This window comes from Chenopodium quinoa, unplaced genomic scaffold (assembly GCF_001683475.1).
Source record: "Chenopodium quinoa cultivar QQ74 unplaced genomic scaffold, ASM168347v1, whole genome shotgun sequence".
Lineage (NCBI taxonomy): Eukaryota > Viridiplantae > Streptophyta > Magnoliopsida > Caryophyllales > Amaranthaceae > Chenopodium > Chenopodium quinoa.
In genome coordinates this window covers 1,367,421-1,393,875 of record NW_018743722.1, presented here as the reverse complement: position 1 = coordinate 1,393,875, position 26,455 = coordinate 1,367,421, and the positions used below count along the sequence as shown (strand labels likewise).

At 35.6% G+C, this 26,455-nt stretch overlaps 1 long non-coding RNA gene across 1 annotated transcript; it reads left to right on the top strand.

Moving 5' to 3' along the window:
- Positions 1–21,816: 21,816 nt before the first annotated feature.
- LOC110684565 lies at positions 21,817–25,676 on the top strand. The gene is made up of 4 exons (XR_002503777.1): positions 21,817–22,145; positions 23,213–23,278; positions 23,401–23,434; positions 23,528–25,676. It is a non-coding gene; the product is annotated as an uncharacterized LOC110684565 (long non-coding RNA).
- The last annotated feature ends 779 nt before the right edge of the window (positions 25,677–26,455 follow it).

The following is a 26,455-nucleotide window of genomic DNA, read 5'->3' as shown; positions in this document are numbered from 1 at the left end:
ATTTCTATGGGAAGGATGGGCTCCATCCCATACACTAAGGAGTAAGGAGTAGTTTCTGTTGGGGTTCGAATAGAGATTCTATACCCCCAAAGAGCATACGGCAACTTTTCAGGCCATTCCCTTGTTTTTTCAGTCATTTTTGCGATTATTATATGAATGGTCTTATTGGCTGCTTCAACTGCTCCATTGGTGTGAGAGCGATAAGGAGAAGATTGATGATGTCTAACTTTATACTTTTCAAGAGTTTCTTTCAATTGCCCCTCGAATTGCGACCCATTGTCCGAAATCATTTCAAAAGGTACTCCATAGCGAAAAATAATGTTGTTTATCACGAATTTCGAGACTTGTTTTGCACCTAACTTGGAAAATGATGCTGCTTCAATCCATTTTGAAAAATAATCAATCGCTACTAAAATGTATTGATGCCCATTTGAAGCTTTCGGATGAATTTGTCTAATGATGTCGATGCCCCAACTTGAGAATGGCCATGGTGAAGTGAGATTATGTAGTGACACGGGTGGCATATGGTTGAGATTTGCAAAGATTTGACACTTCTTACACGTCCTTACAAAGTGTATGCAATCTGTCTCCAAGGTGGTCCAATAATACCCGGCTCGCAAAATCTTACGAGCCAACATTCGTCCATTCATATGTGGTCCGCATTCTCCTCCATGGATTTCTCCCATGACCTTTCGGACTTGTTCACCATGAATACATAGTTGCAAGGTTCCATCAAAACCTTTATGATACAATTGATCTTTTAATATCACAAAGTGAGCGGCTAGCCTTCGTATTGCAAGTTGATCTTTTTTATGACTTCCTTCGGGATATTCCCGAGTGGCCAAGAAATTTTTTATGTCGCTATACCAAGCGTCCTCTTCGTCTCGTATAGTTAATGATGCGATCATTTCATCATCCATGATCATTGGGGAACTTTTTTCTTTTACAGTTACAGACCGAACTTTAACGTTATCTTCCCAGGTTAAATTTACTGCCAGATTTGCTAGCGCGTCAGTGAAACTATTTTGTTCTCGAGGGAGATGTTTGAAATCGATTTCCTCAAAGCAGGGGATAAGTTGTTGGAGATGGTCAGTATACATTTGCAACCTTTCATCTCGAACCCTCCATACTCCAATTGTCTGAGATATAATGAGGTTTGAATCACCATATACTATAAGATTTCTTGCCCCTGCTGCTAAGGCTGCCTTTACACCGTAGATGCAAGCTTCATATTCAGCGGTGTTATTGGTTGTTGGAAAACTAAGTTTTATTGAAAAGGGAATATGAACTCCATGTGGATCAATAAGTAACACACCTGCACCATTCCCCCTTCTATTAGATGCTCCATCAAAGTACATCTTCCATTGTGATGTATTGATATTGAATAAATGTTCATCCGGAAAGTCATTATTGAATTCATCTCCTGATATAGGCCCATCAGCTAACGCTTCAGATATGGCTCTCCCTTTAACAGATTTTTGACTAACACATTGAATATCGAATTATGAGAGAATAGCATGCCATCTCGCAAATCTTTCACTCAGAATAGGTTTCTCAAAGATATATTTGATAGGGTCTAATCTTGAGATAAGGAATGTTGTATGAGCTTGTAGATAATGTCGGAGCTTTTTTGTCGCGTAGATTAGAGCGATGCATGCCCTTTCTAAGGGAGTATATCTAGTCTCATATTCTAAGAACTTTTTGCTTAGATAATAAATAGCAATTTCTTTCTTGGTACCTTCCTGATATTGCGCCAACAATCCACCCATGGCAGTTTCTGTCACTGTAAAGTACAAGAGCAAAGGTTCCCCAGGCTTGGATGGCATCAAAACTGGAGGATTAGAAAGATAATTTTTTATTGAATCAAATGAAGCTTGACACTCATCATTCCACTTTTTTGGCACATTTTTCCAAAGAAGTTTGAAGATTGGCTCACATCTAGTTGTAAGTTGTGATATGAACCTGCTGATGTACTGAATTCTTCCCAAAAAACCTCTTATTTCTTTTTCATTCTTTGGAGGAGGCAATTCCTTAATGGCCTTAACCTTATCTGAATCAACCATGATTCCTTCTTGACTTATAATAAATCTTAGAAGTTTTCCGGAAGTTACCCCAAACACACAATTCTGGGGGTTTAATCTTAAGTTGTATTTCCAAATTCTATCGAAGAAAGACTTCAATGCCGATATGTGTTCCATGCGGTCATGGCTTTTAACAATCATATCATCCACATACACTTCAACAGTGTCATGAATGAGGTCATGTAGGATGGTTGTTGCAGCACGTTGATAAGTAGCCCCGACATTTTTTAGTCCGAAGGGCATCGCTTGGTAGCAAAATGTCCCCCATGGGGTAATAAACGATGTTTTTGGTGTATCGTCCATCGCCATCAGTATTTGATTATATCCTAAAAAACCATCCATGAATGAGAACATTGCATGTCCCGCAATACTATCCACCAAGACATCTATGTGGGGCAGTGGGAAATAATCTTTTGGCGATGCTGCATTTAAATCTCTGAAGTCTATGCATACTCGAACCTTTCCTTCCTTTTTGGGAACTATCACCACATTAGCCAACCATTCGGGGTGTTTAATTGGTCGAATGAATTTTGCATCAAGTTGCTTCTGGATCTCCTCTTTAACCTTAAGACTGACTTCTGGCTTCATTCTTCGCAACTTTTGTTGTTTTGGCTTGCTGTCTGGATAGAGAGGAATACGATGTTCAGCTATGTTACGGTCCACACCTGGCATATCGGCGTATGACCATGCAAACACATCTACATAGTCTTTAAGTAATGAAATGAATGCAACTTGTTCTTCAAGGGAGAGGGAAGATCCTAATTTAACCTCTCTTATGTCACCTTCTATGCCTATATCTATTACTATGGACTCTTCTATAGGTGTCATGCATGATTTAGACTCATTGAAAGATTCATTGTCAGATAACTCATGATAATCAACATTAATTTCTTGCATACAAACATGTTTAGATTCTACAAGAGCTTCAAAGTCTTCATGATCAGAAAAGTCAGATTGTGTGTGGAGGGAAAGTTGGCTAGATGAAGAACTATCCGTTTCATAGCCATCTGAGTGGGAGAAATGAATCTCATTCATTTTTGAAAAAAGTTTAAGGGAAGGGTCTTTTAGGTAGGGTTGGTTTTGGGTCTTTTCAGTTTTCATTTGGAGTTGAACATCACCCTCAACTGGTACTATGAGTGATAATGGATCTATGTCTTCAATATCTCCAAATTTTGTAGAAAATAAATTTGTCAGAACACCATGCTTCAAGTACTCTATCCAATCAATGTATTCCTTTTGTTTAGGCTTCTCGTAAAACCACTTTTCTACCACATCCTCGTCTCTAGCCTCAGCGAAGAAGATTTCCAGTCCAAGGAGTATTTTTTGAGAGGCAAAGTCATACCATGGCTCAGGGAATTCATGGTATGGTTCGGTATCATTTTGTAAAACGAACTGTCCATTGAGTGTTAAAGATGATCTTTTGTGAGTGTGAAAGTCGTGGCTAGGATCATATCCTAAACCATGGCGATTCTTCTTGTCAATGATGGGGATAGGGTCCCTCCTTCCTTCATTGTTTCGACCTAAACCTTGACCAGGTATATAACCCATTTTCATCATTAATTGTAGACCCTTAGTAAGTGGCTGGGGCATCAAACCTTGGTTTTTTAGGATGGGATTTTCTAGTCGGCCTGAAAGGTTGGTTTGTTGAGAGGGATTGGTCATATTTGTAAAGAGAAGGCTTCCAAATCAGACGTCTGTTTATCCTGGGTGGTTACCTATACAAGGGGTATTAAAGTCAACCAAAGTTGAAAGAAAAGATATGTATGAATCATGCAAATTCATATGCCAAATAAGAATTTTTTTTTTTTTAAAAAAAAGAAACTTAAGAAATGCATATATATGAATTTTTTGTTTGGAAAAAAAGTAAATGACGTTTTGATAAAGGAAAGAAAAGGTCAGTAAGGGTCGTTGAATTAAGGTGTTAGATTAAATGCTTCTTTACATACAAGGCACCCAAGATGTTAGAACTCGCTCATTGTTTGACATTTAGCCATGCTACTGAAACCATTTTGGTATGTAAACACGGAGATGTATTATGATTAATCAATAAGGGGAAGTGATCTGAGTTAACAAAAGAGTTTATAGGTGTTCATCTCTCATGTTATACCAACTTTGAAAAAAATAAAATAAAGGACAAAGATGTAGAACATGGCCTGGGCCTGTATCCCTTTAATAATTTTCTTCGGCGGATGTCATGAAATTCAACAATTTTCTTACGTGCTTGCGTATCTCCTTGTACCTTGTACGAGTCCAAATTCTGCATAATCTCTATTTTGTTTGCAATACACATATAAAGTGGAAGGTTGGTTTTGTGTTTGAGCAGCTGAACTCATGCCTGAGTTGCCTACGTACCCCAAATGGCGTGGTGAGAAAAGGAAGTAATTAAGGGTATGGTGATTATAGGAGTTTCAGTGTTATAGTGTGCCATGGGGGATCAAGCTGCACGTAGTTCTTAGGGTAGTAAAAGGAGACATTTTTGTGGATTTTTTTTTTTTTTTTGGTTTTTTGTGGGTTTTTCTTTTTTTTTTCTATTTTTTTGGGTTTTTTGTGGGATTTTCTATTTTTTTGGTTTTTTTGTGGGTTTTTATATTTTTTTGGTTTTTTTTGTGGGTTTTTCTATTTTTTGTTTTTTTTGTGGGTTTTTCTAGAAGTTGCGTTTCAACGAGGTTGGCTAAGAATGAACGGAAGTGTGGATCATGATTATTTCTTTTTTAATGTCCTGAACCTTCGCTAGGTTCTTCATCATAACCATCCTGCTTCATTTTATACAACCATCTAGCCCATGCTTTACATACTTGAGTACATGCTTTCTTGGTTTCGTTGTCGATCCGTCTTAGAAAGATATGTGGCTCCATGATTGATTGAATAGAAGCTACTTTTGTTGCGGGTGTATCTTCTCCATCCGCAATCACGACAAATTCCTCATCTTTCATCCAAAAGGGTTCTTCATCACTGGATGATCCATCGGATTGTGGTGCTGGAGATAACCGTTCATTCACATTCATCCGTCCCATTTCTTCACTTAGAGGATCGTATGTCATGAGACTCGTAGGGTCTTCTTCATCATTAGAAGTTGATAAGACATTAATGGATATTGACCTTTTACGACTCAAATGTGATATCTTGGTGGTATGTTTGATGCGCAAGCGAAGAGCGTGACATCCATCGGTGTCGTGATCGTGAAGTTGGTGATAATGACAATATTTGTGGAGGTCTACTCCTATAGGGTTGGCTCCAGGTCGTCGAGGAAGTGTTTAATAGCGCCTTCTTCGAGTAATCCTCGAAATATTGCAGATTGAGATGACCATTGTTGCGATGAAAAACGTCGCACAAGATTGTGTCCAGTCCTAGGCCTTGTGTGGATTGGGTCGATTATCCTACGATCAATGAGGTCTTGGATAGAGCATCGAAGATCATAACATGAATCAGTTGTATGGCCAAACTGACTGCAATAACTATAGTATCTCTCCATATTTACTTCAGGTGGCGGGATTGCACATACGTATCCCTTTGTTCTTATAAGGCCTTGCCTGTGCAAACGACGATACACCACACTTAGAGGCTCATTAATTTCTGTAAATGATCTTCTGTTAGATGTTTCGGCACATGGATTGACCCTTGGTCTATGGTCTAGTAATTTATATGTGTCGATATCGAACCCATGTTGTTCCATATGCCCAAGAATATTGTATCTCATTGTAACCATTTGACGGTAATAGAAATCATTAAGGTTTTTAAGCATGATGAGCATAAACTCTTTATCTGTGATAGGATTTCGGAGCTTGGATCGTACAACAGAACATCGAGAGCAAAAGTGAGAGAAAGTTTCTTGATTTGTCTGTAGGGTTGTGACTAAGACCGATTTCTGAGGGTCCGTTTGACTAAAATTATAAGCCCAATTAACAAAAGCTTGTGATATCTCATTCCAAGTTGCTTCACCAATGCGTTCAAAACTGTAATACCAAGATAACGCTGCGCCTTCCAAGCTACGATCAAATAATGTAGGGAGGTGTTCTTCTGGGACATCCAAGGGATCAAGGACATTAACGAACTTACAGAGATGGATCATTGGGTCACCTGCGCCATCAATTTTTTCTAACTTTGGTAGATCTTGATATCTTGGTTCATGTTTATAGCCCGGAAACAAAATTAATTTTTCTGGGCAAATTGGCACTTTAAACATTGGAACATCAAAATCTAAATCAAAGTCATCGCGTGCGTCATTGCTATTTGCACAACTATCGATGCTAATCCACGACTCTCCTTCTCGCTCTTGTTGCTCATTGTTAATTCTATCCTCTAGGGTTCTAGGTTCTTCTTCCTTTTCTTGATACAAAGGTTCATCGCCTTCTTCTGGGATCTCAATTGGGTCCTCTGGTTCTTCATTACTATCCTCATCAGATACCTCTATCCACCCACCACTTTGAATGCAAAAGACATTAAAACCATCCAAGCGACTCCCTTCTTCTTCATCTAGGTGTAGAACAGACTTCCCGATAGGTGAGATGTTCATGATATCTGGATCTCCGGGGATGGTTACCGCTCCTTTATCGGTCATTAATTTCACTTTTTGATGTAACGTTGAGGCTACAGCCTTGTTTTCATGTAACCAAGGTCTTCCTAGCAAGAAGTTAAAGCATGCTTTGATGTCAATCACTGTGAAGTCTACTTTCCTAGCCATTGGGCCATATTCTATAAGTAATTCGATGGAACCCAAAACTTCTCTGGTGGTGTTGTCATACGCTCAAACCACTTGGCTTGATGGTGCCAAATCATCTTTTGAATGACCAAGCTTAGTGAGCACTCGATAGGGACATACATTGATTGCAGATCCGTTATCCACAAGGACTCTAGGTATCGTCCATCCATTGCATCGAACAGTGATGTGTAATGAATTATTATGGTTTGAAACTTCAGGGAGATCTTCGTCCGTGAACATGAGAGTACGGTCTACACCATGAATAAGGCCTACAATCTGATCTGGAGTAATAGAGGGGTCAACCAAAGCTTTATTCAAATGCTTAAGGACCGCGCTTCGATGAGGTTGCGAGTGCATAAGCAACTTCCATATATATAGAAACATTAGCATTGACCTCCTTCATTCGCTTGATAGCATCATCTTCTATGTTGACTTCATCTACCATTAGTTCTTTCCCTTTTTCTTTTCTTCGTAAAGCATCTAATGGATTATCTTCTTCAAGGTAAGAGGGCTTGAAGTGTCGACCTGCTCGAGTTAAATGGGATACTTCCACTACTTCATCATCACTAAGGTCATCAAGGCATATAGGGTGACTATAGTTGTTTGGAGTGGAGAAATAAGCTCCCGTGTTTCTTTCAACAATAGTCATTACAGATGCAGCATCTTCCTCACGGTCCAATATAAAGTATGCATTGTCGTAATCTATAGCCCCACACATCATAGCAAAAGGATCCTTGCAGAGGGTATAGTTGTGACCTTTTATCTTGATGATTCTATGGGAAGCAAGTTCATTATCTAGACACCTGCCTATTTCAGTCACTGGTGCTTCACATTCACAAAATTCATTTCTGGTGATCAATTGGGTTGGGTCAAAATCATTTGTGTAGGTAGAGATGGCATTTATGGAGGTAGGGGGTTTGTGATTTGGAAGGGGGTTATTTGTGATGCTGGGTTGCGTGTTATTTGGTTTGTTGGCTAAGGTTCCAACAGAGAGCCTTCCACCATCTATCAAGTCTTGTAGTCGATGCTTGAATGTCGTACAACTTTCAATGTCGTGCCCGGCTCCTTGATGAAATTCACAATGTTTGTTTAGGTTGTACGTTGGTGGCGAGTTCCTTGGTGGAGGTCTTGGGTTCAAAGGTTGGATGAGATTGGCCTTTTTTAGTTTGGAGAATGCCTGGGTATATGTCATATTTAAAGGAGTGAATTCTCTTTGGGGTCGGAGTTGAAATGTCGAGGTTGCCCCAATGTTGTATATCATGTTGGTAGGCTTTGAAGCAGATGCATCATTATTGGTGATCTTCTTATTAGCCCCGAACCTTGAACTATATGAGTTGCCATTGTTAAAGTCTTCCTTCTTGATCTCTCCCTTCTTTATGGCGTCTTCAACCAATGAACCAGTTGAGATAAGAGCTTTAAAAGAGGGGAAGTATTGATATGCCATCTGCTTTTGATATACAGGAAGGAGATTTTTCACAATCATCTGCAATTGCTCTTCTTCATTCGGCCTATTTATCATTTTAGCTGCTTTATTTCTCCATCTAGTAATGAAGGAAGAAAATGTTTCATTAATATTCTGTGCAGTTGTCTCCAAATCCCTTCTCGTGATATCAATTTCCTCATTGTATTTATATTGGTTGGAAAACTCTCTCACTATGTCGGTCCAAGTGGATTTCTTTGAATTTTCCAGATTAAAAAACCAATGTGAAGCAGCTCCATCAAGATATTGTTGAAATAACTGAGCCATCAATGGTTCATCTACACCCCAAGGGCTCATAGCGCCAACATAGAGTTTTAAGAAGTTGGTAGGACTTCCTGTTCCGTCAAAGTGTGAAAGAATAGGCATCTTAAAACCATATGGGAGGCGCGCTTTAGGAAAGAGAGTTAGCCCATGGATGTCCATCCATGGTTCGTCCTGAGTGATACCTTTCAACACTTCTTTCATCCTGGTCATTTCCTCTTCAATCTTGGTGGGAATTTCCCTGTCATTGTATCCAACTTCCAGTGGGAATGGTGAGGCTACCTCCGATTCTGGCACATTAGGATGCATCTGTGTGTTTTTTTTTTATGAAATTCACCACAGTTTGCTCTACAGTATCTTGTCGTTCGATTATGGCTTGCATCATCCCCTTAAGTTCCACGAAAGGATCTAAGCTGAAGCTCGAATTTTGTTGCTCATTGTTTGAAGTTCCAACCATGCTACTACAGCTGGGGGAGGAGAATATGACTGATATCGGGCAAGGGGAGAACTCTGCAGAAAGGGATCTTCTACAATTAAAAGGGGCTTGACGAACAAGTCTAGATCCAACACGGGTCCATATAGAACTCCTGTTAACGAAAATGACATGATAATGTGATAAGAAAGGAAAAAAGGAAAGATGTTAGTATTCATGATAAACATAAAAAAAAATACGACTAATGAATATTTAACTGAGAGATGAACACCTAAAATACCAATTAATATGATTATATAAACTTATTTGAAAAGATTCCCCTTTTCAAAAAAGAGAAGTTTTGTCGGGATTCATAGGTTTTCCTCTAGCTTGTGTTAGAAGTTTGGAGATTTTGTTTGTTATCTCCTTATGTCTTGAATTTTGTGACACGCTATCGGTGGGTCCAGTACAAACTCTAGCGTATATATAAGTTCATCACTTACCTTACACATAATGTAACCTTATCCCTCCTTAAACTACACGATAAAAGAGAACTCATAAAAAAAAAACCTTTTTTTTATTATATAGGAATATTTCCCATGGATCTCAACTTGCCTCCTCAAAGTTCTCGTTCATCCCGTGTGAGGAGGTTAATCCAATTTTTCTCAGAAGACCCTACTCCTTCTCTTCAAAACTTAAGGGATAGGGAAAATGAAGCAGCTCTTGCTTCCATGTCGCTGGAGGACCGCTTAGTCGTTGATTCTCCTACGGGATTTTCTAACCAAATTCTCCCCACAACTACTTCTCCTACCCCTTTGGTAAGGCCTGTGTTGGTAGGTAATTTCTCTCAAACGTTTCGTATGAGTGATCCTTCAGAGTCCTTAGTTTTAATTGTGGCAGACACTGCTGTAGGGAATAGTTTCAAGCCTTTAAAATCCCACTAGCTTGAACCCCACTGTGATCATACACTAAAGTACGGTGGCGTCCAAAAGGGAAGAAGATAGAGCAAAAGAGTCGCCAACAAGTTTTTAAGGAACTTGTAAACCGTTCACGAGGTGAAGGTTACACCCCTTAACGATCCAAGAGATCGTTAACTCCATAAGGTCATGAACCAAATAAGGGTTCGGGGATGAAGGTACAAATCCAACCTAAAAGAGATTGAACCTGCCCTAATAATCTATGTTGGTTGAATATTAATGCACAAATAAATCTATTATTGCGATCACTTGAATTATAATCACAATTAACCTAACAAGATTATTAATTATCTTATTAAGCGTGATTGCAAGTACCAATTCCCTTTAACATGCAATAAAAGGTGATCAAGCAATAACAATATAAAATAATATGCATATCAAGCAACATAATAAATTATCAACATCATTAATAATAATAATATCAATCATAATCATAATCATGTTAAAGCATAGCAAGATCCTAGGCATGATACTAACAAGATTAATAACAAACCCTAGCATGTCACTAAGCAATAAAAATCAAATCTTTAACCCTAACATGATACTAACATGAATAAATATTAGGAAGAATATAGGAAGCATCGCAGGAATCATATTTAATATTAAAGTTACCCTAGACATGATACTAGGAATATCATAATAACAATGTAAACATGATTTCTACATCATAATATCAATTAAACCCTTAAAGTACTTACTTGGATGCCTCGCACCTCTTTCTAATAACAAAATACACACGTTAGTAACTTCAAGGAAAATAATAATCAAAACAATTAAATTAAATAATTGAAAGAGAGATTTGGGACCAAACCCTCAGAAATTAAAACCTTTCACGTCTAGGGCGAAGGCAACTTCGAATATGGCTAGGTGTTTCTAGATCTTGTGAATGCGGAATTTTGTATGAAAAAGTAAAGTTTAGAAAAGAATGCTAAAGAATTAATGTTATTGAAAATTGATGAAAAGAGATGAATTGTTTGTAGATGAAGAGAATTAATGAATGGTAATTGAAGAGAGTTGATGAATGAAAAAGAGAATTGATGATTCTTGGTGAATGATGAAGATAGTTGGTAATTGGTAGATGTAGATGATGAAGATAGTTGGTAATTGGTAGATGTAGATTATGAAGATAGTTGGTAATTGGTAGATGTAGATGATGAAGATAGTTGGTAATTGGTGAATGTAGATGATGAAGATGATCATTGAAAACGGAGTTTTTGATACGATATTTATAGAGAAAATCATCCAAAAAAGATAATTTATCAAAACAGAGTCTGAAGACCACAAAACTAACTTGGCGCCAGCCCTGGCTCATTGGCGCCAGGACCAGTGGCTAGCGCCAGGCGCCAATGCCTGGCGTCTGGCGCCAATCCTGATTCCAGGCGCCAAGGCCTGGGGTTGGACTCCAAATTGGATTTCAACGCGTTTTCGAAAATCCGATAAATTTCCCGTACTGGAAGATAAAATAATATAATTTCAGTCGAAAATGCTATTTGATCTTGATTAAAACTCTGAAGAGTCCTAATTGAATTAAGAATAATAAAACCTTCTAGAATGTTCTAGAAGACCAAAACCATTCCTAATTGCATTAGGAATGATAAATCATATTAGGCCCTCCCCTAGATCATTGGGCCGTACTTAAAGCTCAAACCGGGCCCAGTTTAGTAAATTGACCATAACTTCCTCAATATTCATCGGAATTGGGCTTATAATATATCGTTGGAAAGGTCTTTGCAAGCCCCATCCAACCACACTACTATTGGACCCATATAATGGACCAACCAAACTGGATTGACTGTTTTCTTAAAATAAAGTTTTCAAAAACAGAGAGAAGAGAAAATAATTAAAACTTTCCGCAACACTAGACCTTTCCACACTTTCGTTTCATTCGATTATGATTCGACGTGAAAGGTACTCATCACTGGGTTTGGTTTTGGGGAGACACAAATGGGTGTCTACAACTGCGGTTTTAGCCATGTCTCTAAGTTTACAATTTCCTTTAAGCTTGACTTACTCTATTTTGGCCATCATAAGTCACAAAACACTCCCTTTTCCTCATAACTCTAGAGAGAGTTCTAGCTCTACATCCCCATTACCCGTCAACCTTACGAGTCCTAGGGCACTTAGGTTGTTGTTGTGGGATGTTCGAGATCAACCTATGACTTGACTTCCCGGTCATCTCCTCACGCTACTCAAAACATACCAACCTATTTGTTTTGTGCTTCTTCTTTCGAACCCTAGAATAGGCGAAGAGGTGGCTAAGGGTTTTGGTATTCGAACATACTCAATCTTCCGCGGGTTCGGCTCTCTCCCACCAATCTTATTCTTATGGGGCGAAACATGTTTCTTTTCTATGAACCAAGTGACTGCAGATTCAATAAGTTTATCTGCCTATGTTTCGCATCACAGGACTTCCTCAGAGGTTCCATTACGAGAAGGGAAGGGCCGACCAAAGTTCAGCTAACCAGGCCTGGTTAAATTTATCGGATTTTGCTTCTCATGATCGCTTAAAGGCAGCAATGGGTGGGCCATCGAGCTATTTGCGTTTTAAAGAAAGTTTCCTCCAAAAAATACCTGAATCCAGAATTCCTTCATTTGTGATTCCCGAAACATTATGGACAATAGGCAAAAGGGGTCTTTTTTCTTTAATGGACATATTTTTAAGGGCACGAATAACTGATCCTTGGGTGCATTCAAAACCTTACACACTCTCCTTTGCAGCTATCTCCGATGGTGCATTCAAAAGTAGGGGTGGGTTCACATTACGGAATGCTGAGGAGAATTGGGTGGTCGGGTTCGGTTCTAAAGTTAAAGGGCCTGGCCTATCACTCTTTGTCTTATCATTACTACAACAAGGTTTAAAAAAGGCTCGCCTGCTACGAGTGAAGCATTTGGAAGTGCTGGTAGATGTTGGCATTTATAATCTAGTCTTGGCTAGTTTAGACATCTCTACCACAGAGGTTGAGTTAATGTTATGCGACATACTCCAAATGATGTGCTCACATGATTGGGAGATTAGTATACGGCATTTCTTGCAGGAGGATCTAAAAGGGGCTTTATTTCTTGCTGAGTACTGTCAAAGATTCCCCTGGGGTCATCATGAAGAGTTTAAAATTCCTCCCTCCACTAAAATTCTAATTGGTCCTTATTAGCTTTTGGTCCACTCAACACATGTACTTTGGTCAATAATGAATGAATAAAGAATTTCATTTTACGTAAATAAATTATATAGATTAAGTACGGGTAAAAAAAAAGGAGGATTGGTTCAACAATGGGGTACAATCGCGAATTACTTAATCATTGTCAAAAAGTTCTTTCTACTTTTTCATTTCCCGCTTTGTAAAAAGTATTTATAAAGAGAGACGGAAATAGAAATAGGGCATGTGTCCCTGTTACATATGAAGACATTATTAGGATGGTAACGTCAATTGTCAAAGCTTTAGCACCGCGAATCCTAAAACAACTAAAAATCGATAAGTGCAAAGGCCGCGCCCGAAGGCTGCCTACGTATCCCGAAACAAGGATGTTCTTCGAGAATCAGGCCCAAACGTAGCTCTAGGAAACATGTTATTATTCCTCATTACTATTATATATATATATATATATATATATATATATTTTTTTGGTTCTCTTACTACTAATCATACATTTTTTTAACTGGAAAATAAATACATAATACATAAAATAGTCCGTCGATGGCGTTTTTTTTTTTTTTTTTTTTTTATTTCAAGGCTTGTAACTTCGATGTGGTAAAACCTTGTTTTGCTTGATGTCGTTGTAGAATCCCTTTGCATCTTGTCATACATATTGGGTTGCTTACTTTCCATCAAAATGAAGATATTGCCCACACTATACCTTTGAGGGTTGATCCATCCTCAACTATACGCTTCGTTTGTAAAGTCTCCGGGAATGATAATTACTCCAAGTGGCGTTACCAACTTTACTTTTTGATGGAGAGTCGATGCGACCCCTTTATACTCGTGTAGCCAAGGTCGTCCTAAGAGTAGGTTATATGAAGTCGGACAATTGATGACCATAAATCTGACAGAGAAAACCATGGTCTCGTAACTTAAAGGCAAAATGATGTACCCAGTTACTTCTCGTGGAGTATCATCAAAACCAAGGATTGTGTAAGACAAAGGATTGATAAAAGAATCCGTGTATCCCAACCTATAAAGGAATTCTCGAGAGCATATGTCTAATGCAGACCCATTGTCGACCAATATGTGATTTATGTAGGTTCGTCCATGTCTTAGCGTGATGTGTAGTTCTCGCGTATGCCATGGGTTTGGGGGTAAGTCAGCTTCGGTGAATGTCCATTCTTGATGATTGGTTTGAAGTTGGAGAATCATTGAAGATTCACTGAGCCTATTCCCCTGACACAAAACACCAGCATAAGATTCATGTTCGGGTAGTATGGTGTTAAATGAATCAACCAATTGATCAGAATATGGTCGGTGGAGATCAAAATGGTTGCGACTTATTCCTGAATTACCAATAGCAGATACTTAAGGAAAATCCTTCTCATCTTTTGATGTTTTTGCCTTTAGGATAGCAAAATCTAGCTCAATTACCGAAAGAGTGTTTTCTCGATTGCATAGTATGTCCTTGGACATAAATGCTTTAGTGTTGGTTGATTCCTCAAATAGATCAATGGTGATTGTCTTTAATTGACGTATGAGTGCATCTCGATAAGTTGGTGAGTCAGAGATCAACTCCCATAATGACATCGCATTGCCCCTGTTTCGAGATTTCAACTGATTATGTTGAAGTGTTGGGTTTTCTATTGACCTGACCACGTTACAGTATAATGGGGGTATTCTTGTCGTTGGTATATCACCATGGATAACCATTACTCCTTTCGGTGTTGAGAATTTTACTTTTTGATGAAGAGCAGAAGCAATAGCTTGAGTGTCGTGGAGCCATGGTTTTCCCAAAATAAGAGGAAAGTTGATAGGAGCTTCAACCACTTGAAACTCTACATCACATAACCAATCTTCATGTCGTAGTTGCATATTAATGGTCCCTATTGCCTTTCTCGTGACGTGATCATGTGTAATTATGATTGCATTAGAAATTCCCAAAGGCACACTTTTTTGTCTTAACTTACATAAGGACTCTTAGAGCAAATGTTAAAATTCGATTTGTTATCAACCAAAATGCCTGAAATCTGGCGATAATTACACCCTAAAGTAACACACAAGGGTTGGCTAAAATTGATGACCCTTGGTAAATCGGCATTAGTGAAGGACAATATAGGTGGGATCCATCCTTTTGGGATTCAGATCTTTCCGTCATCAATTAGTTGTTGCACCACATGTGTCACATCGAAGCAACCTTCTATGTCATGCCCGTAGTCATGGCAGTAAGAGCAGTATTTCCCCATGTTTACTTTGGGAGATGGCAAAATACAATTATAATGTTTTGCTTCAATGAACCCTTGTGTCTTGAGACGATAGTACATATCCTTCATAGATTCACATTTTTCAAAGCAAATGGGGTTAATTGATGTCCATCGCCCTCCATTACCTCCATGCTTGTTCCGTGGTGCATTGAATCCCATATTGTTTGAAATGAAAATATATATACATGTCATTTCATATAAGAGCATTATCAGTATCAATAGTTTGAGTGGTGATAAACATATAATAAAAATTAGCGGGAAATGAAAAAGTATCTCTTACATTAAAAAATTGTTTCTTTCATTTTATTATTATTTTTTTTTTGGGAAAGAAAGGATAACAATGAAAGACTTTTTCATGATTATAGAAATTCGCAATTAATTGAAGGCGGGTGACGCTAAGAAGGACCACAAAGGTTCACAAAAATGTCGAATCGGGAATTATTGAAATTATTCTTCTTTTACCCCTGCGGTTTAGGGACTTGAAAGACTTATCTTCTAAGGTTTCATAGCCTAGGCCAAGCACTCGGGATTTTAGTGATTTTCCAGTTAAATTAAGTTAATTTTATTGTGGTTTTAATAGGAAAAGGAGAAGAAAGATAAAATGGTCATATTAAAAAAAGAAAGAAAATGACTAAAAAAATTGAGCATGGGATGCAAAGAAAGCAGGTAATGCTTTTAAAGAGATGGTAATCAAAGTAGGAGATGAAAACTAGTACTCATAAAAAAAAACTTATGAAAATAATTTGACATGCAAGAATCATAATAATCACAAACGAAGGAACATGTTATAAAATCAAGCATGCATTTGTCCGTGTGTCCTAACACACTATTTAAGAGGATTATTCATTTAAGGTAATAATTAACCAGATGGCCTCTTTCGAGGTTGAACGTTCCCGCATAGCCGATTGTAATTAACGCACGGATACAGGTTTACGTCCTTAATTCATTATAAATTATCTAAACTCTCTGAACACCGCAAATTAGCAGCTCAGAGCTTAGGTTACAACAAATTCGGTGCTCGTGTGCGGACGCAGATCACATAAGCATACACAAATAAAGACACATATTTTCACATAAATCATGATGTCAAAAAAGAAACACTTCATGCGAATAACCATAATCAATAGCATTATATAACATATAAGTTTATATATATGTGTATATATGCTTTCTTATTTAGGCAACGTATTTTCAAGTTTATACCTCTTAGAATTTTAAAAAATTCCCCAGTGGAGTCGCCAGCCTGTGGTACCCATTTTTTTGACTAATTAAAATTAGAAGTCAAAATCCCACGTAAGTCGATAATTTGACTAAAAAAAAGAAATTAGGTTCGCCACTCTATTTTTGCCCGAATAGAGACGGTCTTTTTGTTTATGATCGCTTTCAAATAGAAAACGACATTGACTCCATTAGGTGAGGCACTATATAAGTATGGTCTTAGAAAAATTAGAGATCTAGGTACGGGGTATAAGTTAGGAAGATCGAACGTTTGGAACTCTTCTCTTCCTCTGTTCTAATGAACAGGCTCTTACTAGTACGTTGCTAATTGGTTATGGTTATTCACATACTTTTCCTAATGCATAAAAACACAAAAATTTCCACATTGTCAATCACACTCAAATGTAAAATAAAAGTGAATTAAACCTTACGATATATTGTGGGTTTGAGCATTAAAGTTGCCCTACGTACCGTTCATTGTGGGATTTGAATCCACTCCCGGATCAAAACCCTACGTAGTTCTTACGAACGTCCATTTATACATGGTCGAAATTTCATACGAGGTTTCAAGAAAGTTTATATTAATTTTTTTTAGGAGAGGTGGTCGACCCATATAGGGTCATTTGAATGAGGTTGAGCAATCTTGCTTTCAAGGTGGAGGTCAATTTATCAAGGTTGATGAAGTCACTAGAATCAGCGACACCATAGGAGTTTCTTTGAGGAGAATGATTTTGTTTGTAAAATGCGTTTCAATTAACGACTTTATTTAGGGTTGACCAACTTCTAGAAAGAGATTGTGTGGGCTTATTTGAGCGTGCTAAAAAAGGAATTTTATTTGGTATGAATTTGAGAAGAATATGAAGGAAATGTGTTTAGATTGTATGAAATTGACTTACACAGAATGGACATTCTATATGGCTTAAATCTAAATGATAGGTAGTATATGTGAAAACCTTAATCATGTTAGATTAAGTAAGTGATCTATCAGAGATAATAAAACTTTAAAAGCATAATTCTCTGCGGCAAATAGATCATCTTATAACCTATCATGATTGAATATTCAACTTTACCCTCTTATTTAAATATAAGCCATAAACCATAACTCGAAAGATTTATTTTATTAATGAAATGATACAAGCATGCAAGGCCATATTTTGCTTAATTAAAAGTTAGTTGTCTCTTTATTTAGAAATGCATAAGGAAATTTTGCTCTTCCGAACGATGATGGAATTAAAACTTAAACAAGATTTATTTAAAAATTATAAGACATTCTATTCCAAACTAAATGAATTATTTATAATGCTCCTTTCATATAGCCATAGAATGAAGAAGACTTTTTTTTTTAAATAAAAAAAAAAAAAGAAAAAGTGTTAGTCTTAAATTGATACAAATGTGTCTCTTTTTTGGATTAATATCAACTTGAAGCATGAGTAATTTATAACTTCCTCAAATGACTAAAAAAAAAAACCAGAGGTATACATGATAGGGTGACACAAATTATATAATAATGTTCATTCCATTTTTCCTTAAAAAGCTTAAGGGTTTAAAGTGTCTCTATTTCGGACACCATAACTCATGTTCTAACAGTCGGATTTGAGCATATGATAGGTCTTTGGAAATGTATATAAGTCTTATATAACATATCAAAAATTGGGATTCATCTAGCTGTTGAAATGAAAGATAATGAATTTTCTTTAAAAAACACTCTGGTTTGGGACGTTCATGGGGAATTGGGTGATAATGGTCAAAGTACTTCGAAATTGGCATGATCCTTTTAATGGTATGTTAAGGACAAGCATATAAATTCTCTGTAGAAAATTCCCCCTTTTTAGAAGTCATTTGATATGCCAAATAAAAAGAGTATGCTTGGTTGGGGAAAACAACCTCAAATCAGTTTATCATTTTGATACCTTGTTTTGTAAAAATCATAAAAAATAAAGTATTTATCCTATGGGAACGTGTGACCCCAACTTACAAAGCTTAAGGAATATTCTGTCTAGATATTCAATTCAAATTTTATTATTAAAAAAGGATATTGGTCGAAAATTGGCAAATAGACAGACCTGTAGTAAGAAATTTGTGGTGTTACTATGTCTTCATGTCTGATTTTTTGTGAGTTGGTTAATATTTTTATAAAATTCCAAGTCTCATACACTCCTAAATACATAAGCTTACTGTAAAAAAATTATTTTTTTATTTTATGATGAATAACGATTTTTTACATAATAAAAAAAAAGTAGTCGAAAATGCTATCTTGCTAGAATTCCATCATTCATTCTTTGGAGCTTCCTTATGCATTTTGTACAATTATCATTGTTTCCATTTCATACTCTACATAAGGATGATACATACAAGAAAAAAAATCAAACAAACCATATATACTCACTCTCAAACTCGCTCGCGGTCAGTCAAATTCTACTTGGTTTCCAAATTAGGAAACCGACACGTATAGTGCCCTAGGAGGTTATGGAACACACAAAAGTAGAAAAGTTAGTAAATTTATGTAAAAAATAATATGAAATCACAAATGAAAAGAAAGAAGATATTACCTTTGGCTTTGAGTAGCTATCTTGAGGAATTAGTCAAGGTAGTGTCAAAATGATCGATTTAATTTTTTTAGTGTCAAAATGATCGATTTAAAATGATCGATTACCTTTTTTTTTTTTTTTTTTTTATCTAATTATAGTGCTGAAATAATTTAGACTTCTTTTATGAGTTTTTTTTTAGCTCCTTTCTTAACTATTCTCTTCGATATTTTTTTCCCTTTCGTGAAGAGTGGGGTGATATATATATGGGAGCAAATGGGAGCTAAAATACAAAATACAGAGAATATACTGTTATACAAAATAAATACGTACGAATACAAGAGTTAGGTAGAAATTATAACCAAAAATCGTCTTAATGAGGTAGAGGACAAATAGAATAGCCTGCTACTTAATGTAAAACTTAATTACTATTGACTGAACAAAATACAATATTATTAATGACTAAAAATAATTAAAAGTACTAATATAATTTGCATACAACGGTTAATTGGTACTACTTTACTTTGAAGAGTGTACTTACTTTTCGTATATTAAACTTACCATAGCAAAATACGACTATTACACAACCCACTTATCAGAAAATAAAAAGGAAAAAAGTTGTTTGCCATTGATTGTGGATAGTCATATCACCTTACCGTTTGGGAAGAAACACGGCTCAGTGATACAACGTATTGTCATATCACACCATTTTCTGATTCTCGTCGCTAAATTACAACCATAGCTTACCATTTTCTTTTTCTGTAGAGATTTGACATATCAAATGAGTGGTAATGGAAGAGGTATATTTGCTTGGAGCCACTCTTTTACTGTCAAATATTGTCGTCATTGCAATAACCCGGAAGAGAAATAGCATGCATACTTACACTTGTTATTTCTGAGTGTGTGAAACAGAGAAAAGATGACTCATGAAGGTAAGTGGTAATGGTGTTTTGGTGGGAAGTTGAGTAGGAAGGAAGAAGATGAAATATAAGGTAGTAGCATTACGTTATTAACAAAATGAAATCTAACAAAAATGCATTTTATGAGTGAAAAATAAAAAAAATTAAAGTACACAATAAAAAAAATAAAAATGATAAGTTGGGGAGGGGGGAAAACCGTGACTTTGTTAGCATTGGTAATAGCTTAGTGTAATGCATGCATGCTTTGCATTCTTTTAAATAATCAAAATATGCTAATTTGTCCTTTATGATTTGTATTTTTCCTATTTTTTTTTTAAAAAAAATAATAAAATTATAAAGGAACAAAAGCCATGAATATGTTAATGGGTTAGGCATATCGTGAAACAAAATCCAACAACAATGTAACAATTATTTACATAACATATGATGAACCCAATTATAATATAAAAATAGTAGAATAATTATAATAACAATAGGATAAAAAAGAATCAGTAGTACTAAAAATTTATTAGGGGTTAGAAAGTGATACTTTAGAAATGGTCACGGTTTTAAAAATGTACAGACTAAAGGGTCAAAATTTGATACTATTGACTAGGATATGTCAAACGACATGATTATTACATATGTCACTGGTAACAACATTGTTTTTATTTTATGTTATTTTTAAAAGATACACTTACTACTATTATTAGACTAAACGATTATACAATTGGGATACGACAAAAATACGGATAAGATTTATCCCTTATAGAGGGAGATTTCTCTTATCCGAAATCACCCTTTACTCAAAAAACACACCCCTTGCCTTTTCCTCTTCGGTTTCCATGGCTCATGGCAACCAAAATCGTCAAGCTCCATCTCCGTTCGACGAGCATTTTCGAGTGCTAAATTTATATTTAGCTTTGATCATGGCGTTAGTGGTGCTACTAATGGCGTTAATGATTTTCATAATCATGAATAAATGACGACTTGAAGTTCTCGGTACGGAGTGTACAAGGTTCGAGTTATGCTTCGAATTAATCTCGTATCTTGTTCGTAAATTAGGAGTACAAATTGTAAGAGTTTTGTATACTCCAAAATTATAAATAAACACTACTTGAATTCGTCTCTTATGTCTAATTATTGCGGTTGTCGTTAGCAAAATCAGATCTTATTATTATAATTATTAAATAACACAAAATTTATTAGTGAATTGAAAGTAAAAAAAAAAATATGGAAAATAGGGGATCAAAATTTGGTGTCTACAGTATGATTACAAATCATTAATATATAAATGTTGCTCAGCACATTATGCGATGCATGAAACAATGAACATTGCTCAGGTCAGGAAGCTAAGCAAGTATACAACGTTTTTTCTAATGAATGTTGTCTTGAAAATGATGAAGCATGCGCGGTAGGAAAACAAGATTTCATGATAAAAGGTTCCTAAGGGAAAGCTGATATGGCTATGTATGTGTGAAAAATACGTGTGTGAAAGTGATAATAGGTGAGGTTGCAATGGCTATGGTGAGGGAAATAGATGTGAGAAGAGTCGAGATGGTAACTCTTTAGGATAGGTAGGATAAACGATGTGAGTTCAAGCCCCCAAGTCTTGCTCTAGATGAATAGGGTCATAGGATTAAGCATTGGATATTCTTTGACTCGATCATGCATATGAATGTGGTCGCACCTCAATGTGAGGTTGGCTACGTATCCGTTAGGAATCAGGCCGAACGTAGCTCTAACCGAACTTGCACAAGTGTGTCACTACTACAAAAGGAATGTTTTTTCGATGCTGTTGCCTCGACGCTAAGTAAGGGGCGTCAACAGATAAATTTTTCATCCCGCGTTTTACGACGCTTTTAAGTGACAAAAGCAAATTTCGTCGCTATAAAGCGTCGAGAATACAAGCACATGTCACGCACGTGAATGCAATTAATGCCTCGTGACTCAGCCCACATTTTCAATTTAAGGGGAAAAAATTAAACCAATAAAAAAAATTCTGACTACTCAAGTTCTCAACCCTAACTTTTCATCTCTCTTTCCTTCCTTCGTGACATTCATAGATTTTAAAATCTTAATCCAGATCTTAACTCTCCCTGTAATTCCCCTAATTATTGCTGGGGAAATTTCTCTACTCACTTTGAACTGTAATCAAATTTGTCATTCTCTATGCCGCCGTGAATTCTAAGGTACATTTTTCATTTTAGAATTCGAATTTCGCTTTTAATTTGAAGTCTAATTAATTTTTTTTAGGAATTTTTTAACATTATCACAAAATTATGATCAGGTATTGTTTGATTTTTGAATAACAGGAAGCATAGGGTTTTATTATATTTATATATATCGTTATGCTTCATTTTGCGAAAATTACTTTTGATCTAAGGAAATATTTGATTATAATAAATAGTATAACCAGATTTCATGTGCAAATCTAAAAGAAGTTTATATTCAATCGATTGAATTGGAAATTTATAACTAAATTTCTAAAGAGAACTTGAGATTTTGAGAAACAGTAAGAAATGAAGCAAAAAGAATCAAGCCGGAATGACAGCTTCTTGTTCCTTTCGACTATATTTAATTGGTTGTTTCATTAATTTTTGGTTAGTTTTATTCAAATTCAATTCATCTTTGGTTGTTGAAAACCAAATGTTACTTGTGATTTTGTCAGATCTGATATGATTTTTCAATTTAATTATTGATTCGTCCTTTATATCTATGCATCAAATATAGGTTTATAATTCTTTTGGTTTGCTTTAGTCAATTCTTTTCTCAATTTATAATTTTTGTTCTTCACGTACATAAGAGGGGTTTCTTTTCCCTGACATTTTTTTATAGAATTTTGATTCCAAATGAAATTAGTAGTACTAAATTGTATAATTGTTCTTTCTTGACTTTGTACTAATAAGTTGATTTCGTGATGGAAATTAGAGAATATTAGGTGCTTGAGTTTACTAGTTTTTATAAATGCGTGAAAGCTAACAACTGAATGAAGAATAGATATAGCCCACTATAAATTTAAAAAGCTGGTCAACTTGTGTTTATAAATTATGAGTGCTAAACACTTATTTTAGTGTATGATGTTTTTGATTTTTTTGGCAGTGGTCATGCTTTACTTGCAATATGTTTTTATTAGTAGTATTGAAATTAATAAATTTGGTCTTGTGATGGAGTTGACATTGAGCTGATTTCGTAATGTTGTTGAGGTTGCATTTTATGGCTAATCTGTAGATGGATTCTAATTTTGTGTTGTTCACAGGTGTATGAGTCAGACTTGACTGAACTATTTACCTGGACTTGCTCAAGATGTAATGGAATGACAAAGGTTCTTGACTTACTATTATTAAATTTCTGTTTACATGTTTTATTTTCTCAGATTATTATCTCTAGTGGGCATTATGTTTAGGTATGTATATTTCTTAATTAGAAATCGTTTCCTGTTAATAGGGATTTGAAATCAGATGTCCAGCATTGCTTGCAGGTGCGTAGTCACATCTTTATCTATCCTATATGCTTCACATAATTTTTATCAGTTCCTAACTTCTCTCTAATATCATTATTCTGTCTAATGCAGGCATATGTTGGGGTTGCTAAGGATCTGAATGCTATTATTGTTACATTTAGAGGAACCCAGGAACACAGGTTACAATTTTTTTTTATTTATTCAGAACTTTTTCTTTTTGAAATTGATACTTTTAAGGTTGGTTATTAGTCTTATTACGTAGAAAGTTATAATGTTTAGCTAAATTGTTGGTTATAAGTAGACCTGTTCAATGGGTTAGGGGCCCATTTAAAGCCCTAGTCCAGCCCTTTTATAAAAGAGTTTTACCCATCCAACATTTAAATGGGGTGGGCTTTTAAAGGGCTATTAAATAATGGGTTTTTAAAGGTTTGGGTCTAAGTTAAAAATGGCTGAAATTGGGTAACACTTAAGAAGCTTTTTGTATCCTAATTTTTCTGTATGTTTCTAAAACTTCCTAACGTCAATTTTAAAATTCCCTATTTCCCCCAAATTATGAACCCTAAAAAAATTCCCAGATTATAATCTTCCAAAATTCCCAAATTATAGCTAATAAATTCCTTCTTCTTGCTCGCCGCTCTTAATCTTCAACTACCAAGGTATGTTTTCGTGTATTAATTTCTAAATTCGTTTGTTTTTATGCCAATTTATGTATTCTTGCTCGCCGCTCTCAATAATGTACGAATCTATTGATTTTGTGCTTGAATTTTAAATTATATAATATTTTTTGAAGTTTGAATGCTAATTGATCATCATCTACTCGATTTAGTGCTTTATTAGGTTGATTATGTTTTAATCTGTTGAGTCATCATTCAATTCTTTGATGTTTTATATTATTAGTTATATTAAGTACGTTTGTTGGTTACTTTTACAAGTTATCAATTGTAATAATTTAGTACCATCGATTAATAAAGATTGTTGCTTATTATTATTGGCTTCTTTCAATCTGACTGTATCTAATTATGTGATAAATTGTTCTTTTGTCTAAATCTATTTGTTCCAAATTTGATTTGTGTTTTAAATGACCTAGCACAAAATGTATGCATTGAACTGCTGAATGCGTTTGTAAGGCTATCATTATCTTGTAAGACATTAGTTTTTTCTGACTCGAAAGCAGGGAAATTACTGTTTTCTCATCAAATTAAACGAATTCCAACTTGATTTAGCCAGACCATTCAATGATTAATCGAATAACATCAAACTTTTACCTACTTTTGCGTTTGTAAGGCCCTTTATAATTGTGTCTACTTTATGGTTGTTTTGGATAGTTTATACATTTTAAATGGGCCTGGCCGGGCTTAATGGCCCATGGACAATATTGGCCCATTTTGGATTAGGCTTGGCCCGGCCTGACCCATTTTAGATAAAGCCCTGTCCGGCCCGACCCATTTTAGATAAAGCCCTGTCCGGCCCGACCCGTTGAACAGGTTTAGTTATAAGAAAGCTTTACATATTTGCAATATTATATAGAAACTAACATATCTTAATACAAAATTCTCTTTGGAAAAATGTATATAAGAATTCTATCATATGCTTCCCACGAGTTTAGGCTAGTCCCCAGCCTTTGAATTTAGGTTTAGACAAACCTGGGATTGCCCAAGTTGTGTGAACTTAGTATAGCTTGTTACCAACTGTTAGACATTAAACAAGGCTTGTGACAGTTTTATGGTGCATAACTAGGTAAGTAATGTTGGCTATTCCACAAGGTTACATTTTTATAGTGATCGTGGTGGTTCCAAGGTCCAACATCATCCTGTTCTAAAGTCCCTCTTTCTTTGATAAGGAACTCTGATTTTCAAAAATACCTGCTCCACTTTATCAGTCATAAACAAAAAAAAAAATGATGCTTGGTCAACTTGTACATCTCTTTGCATACTCTTTTGTTAAGTTAAGAACTGAGTTGAAGACTACTATTATCAACTATGAAATGAGAGGATTACTCCATGCATGCTCGATCAGTGATTTAGTGGCTTATAAATTTTTTTTGTTCATGAGTTGATATTTATTTAGATAGTAATTAAAAATTCCCGTGTAAGAACCAATACATGAAATGGGTCTTGCTAGCTTTTTGCAATATGACACACCTTTGTGTAATCAAAGAGATTTTTCATATTTGTAAGAGAAAGTTAGTGTAGGGAATATTTCAAGCGTTAACCCTTAGCTCGAACCCCACTGTGATCATACACTAAAGTACGGTGGCGTCCAAAGCGAAAGAAGATAGAGTTAAAGAGTCGCTAACAAGTGTTAGGAACTTGTAAACCGTTCACGAGGTGAAGGTTACACCCCTTAACGATCCAAGAGATCGTCAACTCCATAAGGTCTTAAACCAAATAGGGTTCGGGGATGAAGGTACAAATCCAACCTAAAAGAGATTGAACCTTCCCTAATAATAGACCTCTACTTTATTCTGATCGTATTGATGTGCGCTTTCTGACTAACATGCAATCCACAAGATTAGCCCTAAACCTGTTTAATCTATGTTGGTTGATTCTTAATGCACAAATAAATCTATTATTAGCGATCACTTGAATTATAATCAAAATTAACTCTAAACCAAGATTATTAATTATCTTATTAATCATGATTACAAATACCAATTCCCTTTAAACATGCATAAAAAGGTGTGATCAAACAATGACAATAAAAATCAAGCAACATAATAATCATAATAAATTATAATCATAATAATAATTAAAAATAATCATAATAATGTTAAAGCATAATAATAGCAAGATCCTTGGCATGATACTAACAAGATTAATAACAAACCCTAGCATGTCACTAAACAATAAAAATCATATATTAAGCCTTAACATGATACAAACATGAATAAATATTAGGAAGAATATAGGAAGCATCATAACAATCATACTTAGTATTAAATTTACCCTAGACATGATACTAGGAATATCATAATAACAACCTAAGCATGAACTCTATATCATAACATCAATAAAAACCATTAAAGTACTTACTTTGATG